The sequence below is a fragment of the Maylandia zebra genome, unplaced genomic scaffold (assembly GCF_041146795.1).
Source record: "Maylandia zebra isolate NMK-2024a unplaced genomic scaffold, Mzebra_GT3a scaffold02, whole genome shotgun sequence".
In the NCBI taxonomy this organism is placed as follows: domain Eukaryota; kingdom Metazoa; phylum Chordata; class Actinopteri; order Cichliformes; family Cichlidae; genus Maylandia; species Maylandia zebra.
Window position 1 is genome coordinate 4,321,067 of NW_027490032.1, and position 15,461 is coordinate 4,336,527.

The window sequence follows — 15,461 nt, forward strand, 5'->3', positions numbered from 1 at the left end:
TGCAGAGAGTTCCTGAGGGGAGGAAAGCTCCTGCAAGGTGTAACAATCTCCCCCACCGGTTGAAGAGCCCCACAGGCGACTCGACACACCGGCGGCACCCTGCGCCAGGGATGGGCTCCCATGCACCCACCCGCCCACAACCCCGGCAACACACAAACCAGGACCCAAGGCCCCGAGGCCCAGCCAGGGCCCCGGCCCAGAGATGGAGCGCCCCCAGACCCTCACGCCCATCCCGGACCCACCCAGGGGCAGACAGGCTACCAGGCCAGTAACCCACGTCCATCATCACAGACCCTCCCCTAGCCCCGCTGCACGCAGCCACGAGGAAATAGTCAGAAAAGAGCCCCCAACCGGACATGACCGCTACCCCGGGTTGAGCCCCCCAAGGAAGATGCCTCCGGGGAACCCCCCGACGCCCTAAGCCTGTCCCTGCCCCCACACCAATCACAATATTGAAGGCGGGACCAAACTATGACCCCCCACCCCCACTAGGTGATGGAGCCGATCAAAGGAGCCCAGAGCAATTGATCTGATGTGGTGGCCGAGGCTGTATCAAAACTAATGTAATCTAATAGATAATTTCTATATTGGTTAGAATTAAGATTGTTTTTATTTTTCCAGTTCATGAGGACAGTTTTCTTGGCTATGCATAGGGCAGTGAAAACCATATGGGCTATATTGTTTTCTGAAGTGACATTATCTAAGCTGCCCAACAAACACACTAAGGGGGAAGTTGGAATGTTACATTTCAGACACTTTGATAAGTCTTCACATATCTCGTGCCAAAACTTCTGCACTGGTGGACAGAACCAAAGAGCGTGAATGTAATTGTCTGGTGTATTGTTTTGACAGTGTGAGCAGTTGTTGGAAGATGTAAAGCCCATCTTGAACATCCGATGACCTGTATAGTGCACTCTATGTAGTATTTTGTATTGTATTAATTGCAGACTGGGATTTTTAATCAATTTAAAAGTTTTTAAGCATACCTGAGACCAGAAGTTTTGGTCTAAACTGACTGATAAATCTGCTTCCCACTTTGCAATAGGAAGGGATATTGATTCATCTAATTTAGAAAGTGTTCTATATATTTTAGATAATAATTTGGGGGATTTAAGAGTAAGGAAATGTGCCGCACTTGGTGGTGTTTGTAATTCAACTTGACTGAGGTTAAATTTCTTTTTTATAATGGATTTAATTTGTTGATATTCTAAAAATTTTTTCTTGTTGATCCCATATTGTGCAACTAGTCTGTCAAATGGGATAAATTCTGTTCCCTCTAATATATGTTCTAAATATTTGATTCCTTTACAACTCCATTCTGGGAAGTTAATCATATTATTGTTTTGTAATATGTCAGGGTTATTCCAGATAGGAGTATGTTTGCATGGGATTAGTGAAGACTCCGTTATTTTTAGAAACTCCCACCATGCTGTCAGAGAGGAGCTGATGTTGATACTTTTAAAGCATTCATGTCTTTTGATGTTTGAGCTAATAAATGGTAGGTCTGAAATCTCTAGATCCTTGCATAGTGCCTGTTCAACATCTAGCCAGGGCTCATCTAGGAAGGTATGTTTTGACCATTCTGAGATGAACTGAAGCCTGTTGGCTAAGAAGTATTGGTGAAAATTAGGCAGATCTAATCCTCCTCTATCCTTGGTTCTTTGTAGCGTTTTTAAGCTGATACGCGGGGGTTTATCTTTCCAAAGGAATTTGGAAATATATGAATCCAGAGATCTGAACCAATCTTGTGATGGTTTGTTAGGGATCATCAAAAATAAGTAATTTATTTTTGGCAAGATCATCATTTTTATAGTGGCGACCCTTCCCATGAGTGATATGGGTAAAGATTTCCATCTAGTCAGATCGCCTTCTACTTTCTTTAGAAGTGGGATGTGATTTAATTTAGTTAAGTCTGAAAGCTTAGGAGAAACATTAAATCAAATCAAATCAAATCAAATCACTTTTTATTGTCACATCACATGTGCAGGCACACTGGCACAGCACATGCGAGTGAAATTCTTGTGTGGGAGCCCCACAAGCAACAGAGATGTGCAAACACAACAACACAAACGAGCAAAATACAAGAATGGCTAATCCGAAACTAATAAATATATGTACAATATATAATAGTGTATGCATTTCTGGATGTGTATACTAAATATTTTCCTACGTGTGTGTGTGTGTGTGTGTGTCTGTGTGTGTGTGTATACACATTTTTACAAATTAAATAGTAAAAAAAATAATAATAAAATATATAAAATATACAGAGTTGAATATGTGCAAAACAAGTGGCATTTATATACAGTGTGTAGTGCATAATGTTGAAGTTCTAGTAGTGAAGCTGAGGTGTCTATGAAATGTTCAGCAGTCTGATGGCCTGATGGAAGAAGCTGTCTCTCAGTCTGCTGGTACGGGACCGGATGCTGCAGAACCTCCTTCCTGATGGAAGCAGTCTGAACAGTTTATGGCTGGGGTGACTGGAGTACTTGATGATCCTCCCCGCTTTCCTCAGGCAGCGCTTCCTGTAGATGTCTTGGAGGGAGGGAAGCTCACCTCCAATTATCCGTTCAGAGCACCGCACTACTCGCTGGAGAGCTTTGCAGTTGTAGGCGGTGCTGTTGCCATACCAGGTGGTGATGCATCCAGTGAGGATGCTCTCAATGGCACAGTGATAGAAGGTCCTGAGGATGCGGGGGCTCATGCCGAATCTTTTCAGTCTCCTGAGAAAGAAGAGGCGCTGCTGCGCCTTCTTCACTGTTTTGTTTATGTGTACTGACCACGTAAGATCCTCAGCCAGATGTACTCCAAGGAAACGGAAGCTGCTCACTCTCTCCACAGCAGCGCCGTTGATGGTGATGGGGGTATGTACTTCTCTGCACCTCCGGAAGTCCACTATCAACTCCTTTGTCTTTGCGACGTTGAGGGTGAGATGGTTGTCTTGACACCAGTGGGTCAGGGCGCTGACCTCCTCCCTGTAAGCCGTCTCATCCCCGTTGGTGATAAGACCCACCACTGTAGTGTCATCCGCAAACTTCACAATGATGTTGGAGTTGTTAGTGGCTGTGCAGTCGTAGGTGTAGAGTGAGTACAGGAGAGGGCTCAGTACACACCCCTGTGGAGCACCAGTGTTCAGTGTGATGGGGGATGAGGTGATGCTGCCCAGTCTGACCACCTGGCGTCTGTCGGACAGGAAGATAAGGATCCAGCTGCAGAGGGAGCTGCTCAGTCCTAGATCCTGCAGTTTCCTGTCCAGCTTCGAGGGAACGATGGTATTGAATGCTGAGCTGTAATCTACAAACAGCATTCTCACATACGTGTCTCTCTTCTCCAGGTGTGACAGGGCAGTATGTAGTGTCAGGGCTATGGCATCATCAGTGGACCTGTTGTGGCGGTATGCGAACTGTAGAGGGTCCAGTGAGTCTGGTAGTGCAGAGCGGATGAAGTCCCTGACCAGCTTCTCGAAGCATTTGCTCAGGATGGGGGTCAGGGCTACAGGTCGCCAGTCGTTCAATGAGGAGATGGTGGAGGATTTGGGTACAGGGACGATGGTGGCCATTTTGAAGCAGGCTGGGACTACAGACAGAGAGAGGGAAAGGTTGAAGATGTGTGTGAACACTCCAGCCAGCTGAGCCGCGCATGACTTGAGGACGCGGCCGGGAATACCGTCCGGACCAGTAGCTTTGCGCGCGTTCACCTTCCTGAAGCACTTCCGCACATCCTCCTCAGACACAGTGTGTGCACTGACGTCATCCGCGGTGCGCACACTGTCCGGTCTCATGGTGTTCGCTGTGTCGAATCTAGCGTAGAATACGTTTAGATCCTCACACAGAGAGGCCGTGGTCTGCGGTGTGCTGGGTTTCCCTCTAAAGTCTGCGATCGTGTTTAGTCCCTGCCACATACTCCGAGGGTTGTCAAACTGTTGCTCCACCCTGTCCCTGTACTCACGTTTGGCTGCTTTGATCGTCTTCCGGAGTTGGTAATGTGCGTGTTTGTAGTCCGATGTGTTCGCGGAGGCAAAGGCGGTGTTCCGTGCCGCCAGTGCCGCGCGAACATCTCCGTTAATCCAGGGTTTTTGATTTGGGAAGGATTTAACTGTTCTGGATGGGACGACATCTTCCACGCATTTCCTGATAAATCCACAGACTGAGTCTGTGTACTCATCAATGTCCCTAGCAGCCACGTGAAACATTTCCCAGTCCGCGTGATCAAAACAGTCCCGCAGCGCAGACTCCGATTGGTCCGTCCAACAGTGCACCGCCCTCCGGGTTGGAGCTTCCTGTTTCAGCTTCTGCCTGTAGGCGGGCAGGAGCAGGATGGAGCAGTGATCTGATTGGCCGAATGGGGCGCGGGGGAGGGCTTTGTACGCATCCCGGAAAGAGGTGTAACAGTGGTCGAGTAGCCGGTCTCCACGTGTGTTAAAAAGGATGTGTTGATGCAGTTTTGGTGAGACTTTCTTCAGGTTTCCCTTATTAAAGTCTCCGGCTGTGATAAACGCTGCCTCTGGGTGTGCGGTTTCCTCACTGCTGATCGCGCTGTACAGTTCCCTGAGTGCACGGTCAGTGTCGGCTTGTGGGGGAATGTAAACAGCCGTAATAATCACTGCTGTAAATTCCCTCGGTAGCCAGAATGGCCGGCACTTAATCATCAGGTACTCCAGGTCCGGTGAGCAGAAGGATTTGACCGGGTGCACGTTCGCATAATCACACCAGCTGTTGTTGATCATGAAACATACACCACCGCCTCTGCTTTTCCCAGTAAGATCCTGTGACCTGTCCGCGCGGTGCACAGAGAACCCCGGCAGTTGTATTGCGGGGTCCGGTACCTTGTCCGATAGCCAGGTTTCTGTGAGGCAGATCACGCAGCAGTCCCACATCTCTCGCTGGAATGAGATCCGTGCCCGAAGCTCGCACAGCTTGTTCTCCAGAGACTGCACATTAGCCAGTAATAAACTGGGTAACGGTGGTCTGTAAGTGCGCCGTCTCAGTCGAACCAGAACGCCAGATCTTCTCCCTCTGCGTCGGCGTTTGCGGCCTCCAGGGACAGAGAACAAAGGCGTCTCAGGTGAGATGAATGGGGGGTCCGTGTTGCAAAACTTGAACTCCGGAAACTTATAAGAAAGACCGTCTTTTATGTCCAGTAAGGATAATAATACCTAAATATTTAATATTTCCTGATTGCAGTGGGGCAGAGGAAGAATTATGGAAGGAGCAGTTAATGGGGAGAACTGTAGATTTTGGCCAGTTAATTGAATAATCTGAAACTCTTGAAAACCAGTTTATTAGAGTAATTACCTCAGACACACACACATTCTCACATAACACACACACACACACTTACAGAAGTTCACACATATACATACAAATGCTTTGTCTCAGAACCAAGGGGGCGTAGCTTTGTTCTGACGTGTTTTGTGTGAACTGTGTCTCAATAAAAAGGGCAGCAAGGGAGGTCGTGGTCGAGGTCATTTTCGTGGTGGACACAGGCCTCCCTTGCGCAAGTGTTTGATCGATCGACTGTCTTGTTTTCTTCATGATGAATAAGTCTCTAGAATTAGCGGGGCTTGTGGAAACACAGACCCAACTGGCCATGAGTACCATTCACAGAGAACGGGGGAATAGCTGCAATCACAGCATTGTAAGATGGTGACTGATGTACCCCTAGGCCCCCTCCTCAGTATTTAAGGTTTGACTCTCATCATGCACTGGAGCACAAACTGGGTGTCAATAGGACGCTACAACACAGAGCGAACACCATCCCCACTGACACAGCAACCAGGGAGGCAGAAGAACATCACATCAAGAAGGCCCTGAGTAAATGTGGTTATCCCAGCCGGACTTTTGTCAAAGCTGGGAAGGCTCCTAAAGAAATCTCCAGCCGATCCAGGAGAGAAGGACAACCGCTGCCCAAGCGAAAAACTGTAGTGATCCCGTATGTGTCAGGAGTATCGGAGCATTTGAGATGCATTTTTTTCTAAACACCGGGTCTCTGTGGCTTTTAAACCCAAAAACACGCTGCGCCAAAAACTGGTCCACCCCAAGGACCGGGTCCCCCGACACAAACAGAGTGATATTGTGTATGCTGCCAGAAAGATTGCCAGGATTTATGCTATGTAATGTACTGTTTATGAGATTGGGGAAACCTGCAGTCAGCTGAGGGTGAATACGTCTCTTGGATGAGTGACGAAAGGTTTCTCCTACTGAAAACGCTACGTCCAGATGAACAGAATCAAATTTAGTGTAGCACCCTCAAGGATTGACGTGATGTAGTTATAAAACAGGGTTTATTCTGGTCTTGGCAACCCGTGAGAACTGCTCACGGACAAAACAATAAAACAAAAACATCACATCAAAATGCGCTCTTGTACGTAGTGTCAGTCAATCAAAAATCCTTAATTACAGAAAATAAACATTTAAAATACACAAACCTCATGAGCTGACATCCAGGAGGTGCTAAATAGTCCTTTATTGCCTTATTGCCTTATCTTCCATCTTCTTTGTCAATTATTTCCACTCTTTAAACGATATTTTCTCCATGTGTGGAGCTACCTCTGAGCTGCAGCATGCAGACACCATGTGCGCTAGCAAAAGAAAAGTGGCTGGGTGGAGACCCAAACAGCAAAGCTGTACCCTACACAGTTCACCACCAGAAGGCGCAAAGGAACAAAATCCAGACATACAGCTTAACAAATATCAAATGCAACAAACATCAAATGCAACAAACATCAAATGCAAAAGACCGTTACACTCCCACCAATCACTTGTGATTAAAAAGAATAAAGTATTGCCTATGAAGTAATGAACAGCTTTTGAATGAACTATCATGAATTATCCTTTAAGCAGAGTGCGGTGGAGAATCTCCTTCCGCTTCCATCAGAATGACTGTCTTCTGAATGGGTCTTTCCAGGTGCACAGGTTTGGAGGTACGTTTTCCTGCTCTATCCAGGGTTGGATCACTCCGCAGCAATTTCACCTTCCTCACTTTTCCATCCTTTCCAGGATACACTTCAATGATCCTTGCCAACTTCCACTGGTTGCGTGGAGTTATCTCATCCTTCAGGAGGACAACATCATTGATCTTAGCATTTCTGTGCTCTTTGGTCCACTTCTGTCTGCCTTGAAGATTTAACAAATACTCCTTTTTCCACCTTGTCCAGAAAGTGTTGGCAAGTAGTTGAACACGACGCCACCTCTTACGGAGATAAAGATCTTCTTTCACAAACCTTCCTGGAGGTGGAGAGATGATTGTGGACTTCATGGTTAGTATGTGATTCGGTGTCAAAGGTTCTGGGTTTGATGGATCACATAGTTGGTCAGTAGTCAATGGTCTGCTATTAATCACTGCCATGACTTCATACAGGAATGTCCTCAGAGTGGAGCTGTCGAGTTGTTTGGCTGATTGTTCCAGAATGGACATGAGAACACTTCTTATGGTGCGAATTTGTCTTTCCCAGACACCACCCATATGACTAGATGCTAGGGTGTTCATGAGAAACTCACAGTCCAGTTTCCCTAGCTTGGCTTGATTCATTTCCTTAAATGCTCCAATAAACTCATTTCTAGTGCCGACAAAATTCGTGCCTTGATCGCATCTTATCTGGCGAACTGTACCTCTGATGGCCATGAATGCACGTAAGGAGTTGATGAGGGAATCTGTAGAGAGATCGTCAAGGATTTCAAGATGCACTGCTCTGGAGCACATGCAAGTGATTAGCAAGCCATAACGCTTTAGCTCCTTGCGGCCTTCTCTGACATAAAAAGGACCAAAGCAGTCCATCCCACAGTAGGTGAATGGCGGTGTGGTCTCCATCCGATCCTCTGGGAGGTCTGCCATCTTCTGCTGCTCTGTGCGCCTTCTGAACCTTCTACATTTTACACATTTATAGATGTAAGATGACACAATCTTGCTGCATCCAAGAATCCAGAATCTGTTAGCTCGAAGTTTATTCATGGTGATCCCTCGTCCTTGATGGTATGTCTTCTCGTGATAATGTTTGGCCAGTAATGCCGACACGTGACTGTCTCTTGGCAGGATCGCAGGATGCTTGACATTGGGGTGCAAAGCTGCATGTGTTAAGCGTCCGCCTACCCGAAGAATGCCTTGGTCATCAAGAAATGGACATAACTTGTGTAACTTGCTAACCTTGTCTTTCATCTGCATCACATCATGATGTTGCAAGGTTTTTATTTGCTGAGCAAAGGCTGTTTCTTGAACCATCTTAATGATTGTTAACTCTGCTTCCTTTCTCTCTTGTAGGCTACTGATGTCGTGTGATCTACTCTTGTGATCATTTGCTTCTTTCACATAGCGCTTGAGTCTAGCAACTGCCTTAATCATCCTCGACCAGTTGGAAAACTTGTGTAAGCGATCTAATAATAATAATAATAATAATAATCTAACAGTGACCTTTGTTCCTCCACTTGTATCTTGTGGACTTGAACCTTCTTAACCTCCGGGTCACTGTTTGATAACTCTCCCACCTTAATTTCCCCACTGTGTATGACCCTCTGCCAAAGGAGGTCTGGGCCTTTGAACCAGTTTGATGCTACAAGTCGTTCTGCTGTGAGGCCTCTTGAGGCGTGGTCCGCCGGATTATCTTCGGAAGTTACATACCTCCATTGGGTTGAATCTGTGCTTTGTTTGATGCGTTCCACTCGGTTTGCAACAAACACATGAAATCTTCTGGCTTCATTGCTGAGGTATCCGAGTACCACCTTCGAGTCAGTCCAATACCTTTCTTCTGAAATTTCCATTTCCAATTCCTTTTTCAGCATGTCACCAGTGCGCACAGCAACAACGGCCGCCGACAACTCAAGCCGAGGTATAGTTGTGACTTTGGTTGGTGGAACTCTTGAGCCAATGAGCAGTGGACTTCACCAGAGCAGTGCTTACTTCTCTGAGGTAAGTGCACATTCCATATCCAGATGCATTTGCATCAGAAAAATGATGAAGTTCGTAGTGCTGTGCCTTGAAGTTCGAAGGAATGTAGCATCTGTGAACCTTCACGTCTGCAAGGTTTCCCAGGCCACGCAACCAATACTCCCACTGAGGTCGAAGTCTGTCAGGTAAGTTATCATCCCAGCTGAGTTTATCTCGACACATTTTTTGCAAGATCTGCTTACCCAGCACAATGAAAGGTGACACAAACCCAAGTGGATTGAACACAGAGGCGACTGTGGCCAATACTCCTCTTCTGGTGAGTGGTTTTTCCTTAACAACTACTCTGAACTGAAATTGATCTGATGCCACACACCATTGTACGCCAAGTGCTCTTTCCATATGTACTTCACCGAGTGCCATATCTAGCTCTTTGGGAGCTGCAGCGCATTCTTCTTTCGGAAGCGAAGCTAGAACTTTGGTGCTGTTTGAGATGAACTTGTGCAACTGAAGTTTGCCCATGCTGCAGAGTTTGCATGCTTCATTAACCAGCTGTATTGCCTGATCTTCAGTGTCAACACTTGCTAGTCCGTCATCAACATAGAAATTGGTTTTGATGAACTTGATGGTTTCTTCATTAAAACTTCCTTCCCCTTCAGCTGCAAGATGCTTGAGGCCATAGTTGGCGCAACCTGGAGAAGATGCTGCTCCAAATAGGTGTACCTTCATCCGGTAGACAGTGAATGGAGTTTCAAGGTCACCGATCTCCCACCATAAGAACCGTAGGTAATCTTGGTCACAAGCATGCACATGGAATTGGTGGAACATGAGTTCGATGTCACACATGAAAGCCACTGGGCCTCTTCGGAAGTGACACAAGACTCCGAGCAAGGTGTTTGTTAGCTCTGGACCAGTGAGGAGATGGCCATTTAAGGAAGCGCCTTGGAACTTGGCAGAGGCATCAAAGACAACACAAATCTTTCTGGGTTTTTGTGGATGATACACACCATGGTGTGGGATGTACCAAACTGGTGTCTTCTCAATGTCTTGCTCTGTGACCTTTTCAGCATCTCCATGGGCTAGGATCTCATCCATGAATTTCTTATAGTCCATGTAGTACTGCTTGTTACTCTTGAGCCTTTCGTCTAAACATTTGAGGCGATGAATAGCACACGCCTTGTTGTTTGGCAGGTTCGGCCTTTCACTCTTAAATGGGAGTGGCATTTCAAAATGACCATCCTCCTTGTTCCTAATGCCGGCCTTCATCTTTGTTAAAAACTTGAGATCTTCTTGAGAGACCTTTGTGTCTTCTGGTGCTTTCTCAACAAAGTCAGACTCCAACATCTTTAGGACCTCTGTGGGAGAGATCATTTCCTTTTTTTGAGTTCTGTAGACATAGTGAACCTTGTTGGTGAGATTTGAAGAGGGATTAATGTCAGGCACCACTTCCTTCACAATGACTTGGTGACTTATTCCGAAGGCGTCTCCATAATCGAGACATGGATTGCCATAACCCAGAATACTCCATTCCAGATCAGTTCTTTGCGCAAACGGCTGATTTTCCTTTCCAGACACAACCTCACGAGGAACAAGTGCTTGGGGGCAGTTGTACCCAATCAGCAGACCAACATCACAGCTTTGTAGTGGAGCGATCTCACTTGCAATGCATTCAAGAGGAGACCATGCCTTAGCTGTTGCAGGCGATGGAATGTGATCTCGGTTTGCGGGAATAAAGTCTCTGGCATACGTCACTGGTAGGGAAATGGTCTTATTTGAGTAGAACCCTCTGACTTGTAGACCTGAGAGCTTGCGACAGGACACAACTGTGTTTCTTGAAGACATGGTAGTGAGCTTTAGCTGAGTTGATTCACCTTTGATATGCAGAGCTTGTGCCGTTTCTTCAAGATTAAAGGTCGTATCGCTCTGTGTATCAAGGAGCGCGTAGACAAGAATTTCATGCTCTGGCTCACCTTTGGATGACACCCATACTGGAATAATGGAAGATGTGTGAGTGTCGTCAACATTCTGCGTGACTCTGTTAGAAGTTGCTTCACTTGTTGTTGGTGTGACACTGTTGTCTTGTGAGACATCTGAGTTCGTTTGTCTCGTCCTGTCACTGTTCTTGTGTGGATTTCTCCTTGTTCTGTCTTCCTTCGTGCGATTGTCATGAAGACATGTTGGATGTCTTTTATTACATGTGTCACAGGTTTCTCTCCCTTCACAATCCTTGGAGCGATGACCAGAGTTCAGACAGCCAAAACATAACTTCTTGTCTTGAACAAACTTTAGTCTCTCATTTATGAACCTTCTACACTTAAGTAGGCTGTAGGAGCCACATGAGTTGTTTCCGTCTGACTAAGTGGGTTAGTTTAAATAGACTCACTGTATTGGTGCATGGGTGTGGGGCGTGTCTCATGGGTGTGGTATAAGGTAAATGTGGTTGCACTCACTTGTACACAGCACCTGATGTGATGAGCAGAAGGTAGGGTGAGCGCGAGGCAAAAACTTTCTGTTGACCGCAACATATCGCAACATATCGCAACATACCGCAATTTGAATGATTTAATATTCTGTGCGTGTGTTTGACAGTTGATCCCATGTGCTGATTTATAGTTTGGACAGTTGCATGTGGAAATAAAGAAGCAAATGATACAGAAGTGTTTTGTGCGTTAATTGTTGCGCGTCATCAGGTGTCCTCATGTTTAGCCTGCCGCGGCCATTGGTTGGAGTAGCCGCAACAACTTGTCAACAGAAAGTGGCTCTTTTTAGGTTTTATTGGATTATTTATAAATAGATGAGTTTTATTGATGATAGTTTTGTAGTTTGCTGTTGCCTTTTACCACCCGCTTTTAGATTAAGCCTTTGGCTACACGAGCGCATTTTGTTCAGGAGTTTTGTTCCCCTGTTAGGTTTTAGCAATACAGCTGCACAAGGCGTTGTACTGATTTTCTTTCTAGTTTTTGGGCATCAGGCGGCTGAAGCCATTGGCTTGGGAGTACCGCCGCAGTTTGTGTTTAAGACAGTTTGTCTTCCTCACAGCTGACGGTATGGAGGTACATAAATACCCACCGCTAGTATGTACGGAAGACTAGGTTAAGTTAGTTAGGTTTAATAGGCAGTTAGTGGGGGATATTGCTCCTGTCAATTGTGTATGGCCAGGGTTTATGAAGTGAATGTCATCAAGTTGATGCTTTGGAATGAAGCTGGGTGGCATAGGTGCAGTTCAGCGTTTGGATTTTTTGTAATATTTTAAAGAAAAATGGAGACACACCAATTAACACAATGTGGTGATGTGGATGGAAAGAAAAGACAGCCGAAATCGACTGCTAAGGCTTTGGAGAATCAGATTGAAAGGCTGCAAACAGAACGTCACACTAAGATTAATAAAATTAAAAAGGTCATAAAAATTATTAAAGAGTTAAAGCAATCTGAGGATAATGTTTCAACTGTTCAGGCTCAGTTAGAGAATTTGTCTGTGTTGCTTAATGAGGTGACTCATCTGCATGAAACCTTGCTTCCTTTGCTTCCTCAAGAAGAGCAAGAAAAACAAACTGCTTGGTTCATAAGTGTGCGAGCACATAATACTGAGTTTATGGAAGAAATAAAGAAATGGCTTCATGATGCAAAGGGAAACCCTCAGAGCAAAAATCAGGTGTCTGAGCTTGATTTGCCACATTTAAATCCACCTGGTGTTGATTCCTCTGATGTATTACCTGCTGGAAATGGTTCTGGTGCTTCTAAGATCGCCGGGAATGTTAGTAAAGGTGCTGCGATAGATGATGTTAATCCAAGTGATAGTGTCTCTAATGTTGGAAACAAAAGTAGGAAAAGCAGATCATCACTCAGTGGCTCAATGGTTTCATCTGCCTTGTCAGCACGCATAACAGCAGAGGCTGACATGGCTGCCCTTCTTGTTCGTCAGAGGTTGTTGAAAGAAAAGCATGCTTTGGAAGAACAAGAAATACAGCTTAAGAAAAGAAAGGAGCTGCTTGACTTGGAAACTGAAATAGCAGCCTCAACAGCAAAGGTGAATGTTTTAAAAACTTCTGAAATGTCCCGAGTCTCAAGTGCTGTTAAGGTTAAATCTGATGGAATGAATTCGTATTTAGAACGAGAGCAGGGGCGTTTAGCCGTTTTAAATCCTAATGCTCCGACGTTCAAACCTGTGTTACCAGAACAACCATATCAGGGTGTGGATGCTAGTGATCATCAAGCACAGGTATTGGATGTAAGGCCCAAGGTTAAAAATACTTTTCAACCCAAGGTCGTTTCATTGGAAAAGTCAGAGACGAAGTTACATCAAGTACTTCCAGGTGCAGTTTCAACTACTCAGATGATGTCGCAGTCTCACGCACAATCAAAACCTCTCACACATACAGTGCAAGGTGGTGAGGGTCATGATCATTTAGTCACAGTTTTGAAGAAACAAAATGAAATTACAACTTTATTAGCTGAGCAGCAGTCTCTGTTTTTGTTACCAAGACAGTTATTTGATGGCGATCCTTTGCAATATCAAACATTTATGAGAGCTTTTGAGCACATGGTGGAGAGTCAAGCTCACAGTGCTAAGGATTGTTTATATTTTCTCGAGCAATACACTAGAGGCCATCCAAGAGAAATGGTCAGAAGCTGTCAGTATACGCCTGCTGAGTATGGATATGCTAAAGCTAAATCTTTGCTCCAAGAGAACTTTGGCAATTCGCTGAAAATTGCTGCTGCCTACATTGAAAGGGTCAGTAAATGGCCATCTATAAAATCTGATGATGTGAAGGCTTTGCAGGAATATGGGTTTTTATTAAGGCAATGTTGCAATGCAATGGGAGACGTTGAGTCCTTGCACGAGTTGGATGTCTCTGCTAATACGCAAGCAGTTATAAAAAAGTTGCCTTACAAGCTCAGGGATAAATGGAGAAATGTTGCCTGCGATCTGCAGGAGAGATTTCAACGTAAAGTGTCTTTTTGCGATGTTGTTGAGTTTGTTGAAAGGCAAGTTAAGATTGCAAGTGATCCATTGTTTGGAGATATACAGGATCCTCCGACAGCCACCAGAAAAGATGCGAGGAATAGTAAGCCTCAGTTTTACCCTAAGGCTAAGCGGAGTCGTTTTGCTACTACAGTGGCCAAGGTGGAAGGGAAGATTGAGCCAGCATTGAGGCGAGAAAATGGTTCAGTTGTGACCAAGGCCTGCTTGTTTTGTGGAGCAGGGCATATGTTGGAGTTGTGTCCTTCATTTGAAAGAAAGTTACACTGTGAAAGATTATCTTTTTTGAAAGAGAATGGCGTGTGTTATGGTTGTCTGTGCATTGGGCACAGAAGCAGAGACTGTAGGAAACGTCTCTTGTGTAAAGTTTGTAATCAGAAACACCCCACACTCTTACATATTCACTCCAAGCGGAGGGAAAGTGTCGCAGTGCAAACTATAGGAGGGAGAGAACCATCAGATGAAGGTCCTTCTTGTGCTGTGCAAAGCAGTGGTGTTACTGGGGCCGGTGAGCAAAATAGTGCTCTGTCCGTAATACCAGTTAGAGTGAAGTCTAAGAAAGGTACTCAGTCATTGGTAACCTATGCCTTTCTAGATCCTGGGAGTTCAGCTTCATTTTGTACGGAAGCACTCATGAATAGGCTGAATCTTTCAGGAAGGAAAACTGGCATTCTTTTGCGGACAATGGGTCAGGAGAAAATGGTCAGTAGTTATGTGGTTTCAGATTTGGAAGTAGCTGGTTTGGATTTAGATCCCTACTGTGACTTGCCTGACTTATTTACTCAGAAAAGCATGCCTGTTCATCAACGTAATATTCCCCGACAGGAAGATCTCGACAAATGGCCACATTTGCGCCATATTAATGTACTGGAGATAAATTCCGGGGTAGACCTGTTGATCGGGACCAATGTGCCCAAGGCTTTAGAGCCATGGGAGGTTGTTAGAAGTCAGGATGAAGGTCCCTATGCAGTAAAAACTATGCTGGGTTGGACGGTGAATGGTCCTCTCAGAGAGGATTGTAATACTGACATTTTTGATGTGAGTGTTAACAGGATTTCCGTGGCAAGATTGGATGAACTGTGGGAACGTCAAATGAAGACTGACTTTCCAGAATGTATTCAAGATGAGCAGTTGGCTTTGTCTAGAGAAGACCAGCAGTTTATGAAGTCAGTGATGGATTCTGCTAAGTTGGTTGATGGTCATTACACCATTGGTTTGCTTTTTAGATGCAATCAGGTAAACATGCCAAATAATAGGAAGGCTGTAGAACAGCGAGCTCTGAGCCTTAAACGAAAGTTTATTAGGAATGGTTCATTTCATGACGAATACACCAGTTTTATGACTGAAATCATTTCTAAAGGGTATGCAGAGAAGGTGCCTGTTGAAGAGTTCGATCGCTGTGATGGAGGATTATGGTATATTCCACATCATGGGGTGTATCACCCACAGAAGAAGAAGTTGCGAGTTGTCTTTGATTGTGGTGCTTCGTTTCAGGGAGTGTCTCTGAATGGACAACTTCTGGAAGGCCCAGTTCTCACTAGCTTGCTAGTTGGGGTCATAACCAGATTCCGAAAAGAACATGTGGTGCTCATGGCAGATATTGAAT